Source organism: Zootoca vivipara, chromosome 8 (assembly GCF_963506605.1).
Source record: "Zootoca vivipara chromosome 8, rZooViv1.1, whole genome shotgun sequence".
Lineage (NCBI taxonomy): Eukaryota > Metazoa > Chordata > Lepidosauria > Squamata > Lacertidae > Zootoca > Zootoca vivipara.
In genome coordinates this window covers 85,543,047-85,547,791 of record NC_083283.1, presented here as the reverse complement: position 1 = coordinate 85,547,791, position 4,745 = coordinate 85,543,047, and the positions used below count along the sequence as shown (strand labels likewise).

At 43.1% G+C, this 4,745-nt stretch overlaps 1 long non-coding RNA gene across 1 annotated transcript; it reads right to left on the bottom strand.

Annotated features, from left to right (window-relative positions):
• Positions 1-442: 442 nt before the first annotated feature.
• LOC132592572 (uncharacterized) lies at positions 443-2,599 on the bottom strand. The gene is made up of 2 exons (XR_009558080.1): positions 1,751-2,599; positions 443-832 (listed from the first exon to the last, which is right to left on the bottom strand). It is a non-coding gene; the product is annotated as an uncharacterized LOC132592572 (long non-coding RNA).
• Between the last annotated feature and the right edge of the window lie 2,146 nt (positions 2,600-4,745).

Below are 4,745 nucleotides of genomic sequence, written 5' to 3'. Positions count from 1 at the left end.
TGCTTGCAAATTGTCACCATGTTTTCCTGGTGCCCATCATTTGGACTTGCAACAACTATGCCTAGACAACTGCTTGGTGATGCGTACTATGACTCCTTCACTGCCTCCTTAGCTTAATTTGTATACTGCCCTTCATCCGTGGATCTCAGGGCAGTTCACGGCATAAAAATACATGATAAAACCAAAAATACATAATAAAAACATCAACAAAACGCACTAGTAACTCCCCTCCCCGCACCCCATTCAGGTGCTAAAGATGTGGGATATAGGGGTGGTGAGAGCAGACCTTCATTCAGCTTAGGAACACTTCTGTTCCTCTTTTATTAAGATTTTGCTATCTTATGTTGTTTTGATTATTTTGTACACTTTCTTCTATTAATAGGTGTTTTTGGGGAGATTTGAGCTGAAAAGCAGCACAGTATATAAAAACCTCATAATAATGTTCCAATAGATATCAAATTTTAATATGTCACAAAAAACTCAAATTCAGTGAGGCAGTCCATAAAACCCATTGATTTTTCAAAGCAACTGCTGATACCAGTTTCCATATCTGTTATTTCAGACTGGGTTTCATGTTAGTTTAGAAAATATAAAACATACTGACATTTTATTATCTTGAGAGTTTTTATTCTCAGAATCATTTATTTTTCTGATCTAGTAGTATCATCAAAATATGATTGTATGTAATTATGCAGGCGAGTTGACAGTGGCACAAAGTTTGGTTTATAAGTGGTCGTGATGTCGAAAGTAAAGCCTTTCTCTGCTGTTCTAAACAGAACAACTGACCTCCGTCCATCTTCTGAAAAATATTTGATCAATCCAGTTGCATTCGCTAAATGCAGAAAAAAGAAAAGAAAAGGTGAAAGTCCCACTTCATAAGAGTTCCTATACTTTTTGCTATTTATCATTTTTATCATTTTTCTGAAGCATACTGATGGATGAGACAATATATTTAAAATATGAATGGATTATTATACACATATTTAACTTACACAAAGACTCTTCAAAGTGTATTGCCAAAGCACTAATGATTGCTGCCATAAAGTTCTGCACAAAAACATTACCCTACTTTGAAATACAGTATAGGGAGTTATCACTATTTTGGTCCCAGACAGTAAACAATTCAAAAATAAATAATTAAAGCGCATTTAATTTGACACCCATTAGCTAGTGTGGCAATGTGCAGAAGTTCTGCACAACTTCAGAGCTTGCAGACTTTTACCTTCAGGTGCTGGGATGTGTACCCCGCCTCCCGCCCCAGTCAAACAGCTTTGTGGGCAAAGCTGAGTAAATGCATGTAATTTCTGGTCATAAACCCATTACTTGGAAAGAGGTTCTCTTGTTATAGAAGAAAGCATTAGGACATTTACAACATCAATACATCAAGATACATCCTGTAAAGCAGGTATGGGGGAACCTATGGGTCTCCAGATGTTGCTGGACGACAACTCCCTTCAAGACCGCTAACCTGAATAAAATATTGGGGGCCCTGGTAAGCCCTGTCCCACATAATTGACCCTCAACTCTACAATCTTATTATTCTAAGATCGGAAAACAGGAGGGGGGGAAGGGCTTTTAGAAAGCGGTGTGTGTGTGCTTTCTTCTTTTGGTGGGAAGAGGAAGGGTATAAAAAGAAAAGAGGCACTCTACACATGCTCAGAGGCGCTCAGGTAAATAAGGCGCAGGGCACGAAGCACTCAACTTAAGGGGCAACCAGCCCCTGTCCCCATACAAAGGCGAAGGAACCTACCGAGCGCCCGCTCCTCCTCGGTCTTCTCTCTCTCTTCCTTCTCCTGCTGCTCCTTCGCCACACGGGAATACGTGTAAATGTAGATGGAACCCAAGATCGTCCACACGCCGAACGAGTACACCATGGCGGGCCGGCTACTCACGGCCTTCCAGGCCTGCCACAAATTCATCCTGCCCGACCTCTCTTATTCTTGGAAGGGCTCCTTCCAGAGAGTGGCCGGAACTTGTGTGAGAGAGATGGAGGGGGGAGGAGCAGGCCAGCGCTCCCCGCAACGCACATCCGCCCCCACTTCCTGTCCTTTTATTCGCCAGGAAGGCCTCCCTCGCTCGTTGGTCCCTTTGACTTGGCCCCGCCTCTTCGCGTCCCGGGCGAAATGCTTCATTCCCATTGGCCGCGCCTGGAGCCAATCGCTCGCGTTTCTCTACGACCCGGGCTCGGCCGAGATGATGTTCTGATGTTCCTTTAGTGATTACCGGTAATTCTTCTTCTTGTTGTTATTTTATATCGCCCTTTATCCGAAAGTTTGAAGGCGGTTCCCAGCATAAAATATAGAATGAAACAGCAAAGTACATAATAAAAACACAAACAAACCAAACCAGTAACTCCTCCTACAAATACATTTAAAAGGACATAGCGGCGCCTCTGAACTCTCGTTTTTTAAATATTGTTTTTTTAAAATTGACGGGATTGCATGGGGGATTTTTTGGTTGTAAGGAGTTTTGGATTGCCTTGGGCAAGATAAAAAGCGGCCAACGAATTTAATAGTAGTAATAAACTTCAGCGCCGAATGTTTTAATGGCAGCTGCGGTCAAGCAGCACCGCGCCTGGCCCCAAATGGTAGAAGCAAAAACAAAAGAAAACTGGAGCCCCTTCTGATAAAGGTCTGGTTTCCTGGGGAGAATATAGTTGTCAGAGAATCAGTTCTGAAAGCATTTCTAAGAAAACTAATCCAAATGTCTACACCTAAAGTAGATTAAAGGACCACATCACGGCCATCACCACACCCATGTTGCATGGTGGGCTGCTATGGTTGAAGGAGGCTTGTGTAAAAAAAAACTCATCCGTTTATGTAGCCTACTGTTTTTATTACAGGCAGTGGCAGCCCATCACATTTCAGCACCTGAAGTGAAATAGGAAGTATCTTTTCCCCACCTACTCACACACTGCTGTTCCCACCACACTTAAGCCTCGCTTATTGGGGTCATGCGAAAACATCTGGGTTAGCAGGGGCTCTCACAGGGCTCTTGCAAGAACTTGCCAGAAGCTGTCACATCTTACTTCTCTGGTGCTGCTGCAGGTGCTGCTGCAGGTGCTGTCCACCCACCCCGCTGCTGGAGAAGTGAGAAGCAGCTGTAGAAGCGGCTTTCGGGTTCCGGCTTCTTTCGCTCCCAAGTAGGAAATCAGTTGGGTTGCGTAAGATTGCGCATTTGGGTTGCGCAACAACAACTTCCAAGGACAGGTCTATTCCCTCCCACTCGCTTAAAATACATACACAGTGATGCAGTTTGAACTTCAGGGTTGTTAAGTGATCACAAGTCACTCCCTTACATTGTCATATTCTGGTGGTGGTTCTAGGAGAAATTGGGGCAGGAGGTTAGACACATCTGTTGCCTGAGCAGCCTCTTTTTCTGCTGCATCCTGCACACCTTCCTCCTTTTCAGAGTGCCCCGACTCTCCCTCCTCCCAAGCCCTGGCTCTTGCCTTGTGGGTGGCATGACAACCCATAAATCGCTGGTCCCCTCTCCTGGGTCACTCCCCATGTCCCCTGCCTTTGCCACACACACTTCAGAGCCCTGCCAGTCCCTGATGCCTGTCCTGAAATTATTTGGAATATCTGAGCCTAATTCCTCCCAACATTCCCATTAAAGTTCAGACATGCCTTAAGTGTGCATGCTTGAACAATTATTTGAAAACTGATTACTGAACAAAACTTAACATAAAAACATCACCACATAGGAGCTCAGGAATGACAATTCTGCACTCAGTAGTGACTCTTGATGAAGGGTCGGAACACAGAGGGGAAAGTATCATCAATTCCACCCTTCCCATTCATTAATTTACTGCCTTATGCAGAAAGCCCACCTGTCAGTTTTAGTAGGTGATAACTGTTGACAATTTTATGCTCTTTAATAGTAGCTGAAAATCTGTTGACTGAAGAAGGTGTTTCACATTGCCTGACTATAGAGCTAGCCTTGCCCCTATACCAGGTTTTTTAAGTTCCTACTTTTAGGGGAATATTTTCATATTGATTTGTCAGCCAATAGGTTCTATGGAGGAATCCAGGGCCCATTCTAAACAATATAGTTTGTATGGGGTGCCAGTCAGCCAGACCTACAGGACCTGTTGCCTCCACATAAATTGAAAGTAGTTTCAAACATACTCAAAACACTCCCTAATTGTCTATTTCAGGGGGAAACTGGTAGCAGACAAAATAGTTGCCAGTTGCTATTACTAAACTTTTCATCAAGGAAGCCCAGAATTCATTGCAGCATAGTCAGAACACCCCTCCCCCTCAACAAGGGAAAGCAAGCAAGCACTTTCCATAGATCATGGAATTACAGAATGCTATTGGCTTTTCTAGAGGAGATATTGTAGATGGATGTGAAGCATCGTTTTAAAATAGGAGGTGCAGCTTCCATTCCGGTAATGAACAGGCAACTGCATACTTGGGTCATAAAACTACATTAGCAAAAATGCATATTCATCATCTTGTTTGTGTTGTGTCCTGCATTACATATTTGACCCAAAATATAGCAAGAAAAGCTCGATGGCATTTTTTTCTTCTATCCTGTGAAAACAGACCAATAGCAAAGTCAGATGCCGCCTGTAAATTTACTGCTATTTTTGGCACATAATACTCACATTCTTTATCTTCCTGTTCATACAACTAAGCTTTCTTAGCTCCCCATGGAAAACACTGTGCCTTATAGTTGATTCAGATATATCATGTTGTAACTAAATACCCTGAACACACAAATGAAAATGACACCTTGCA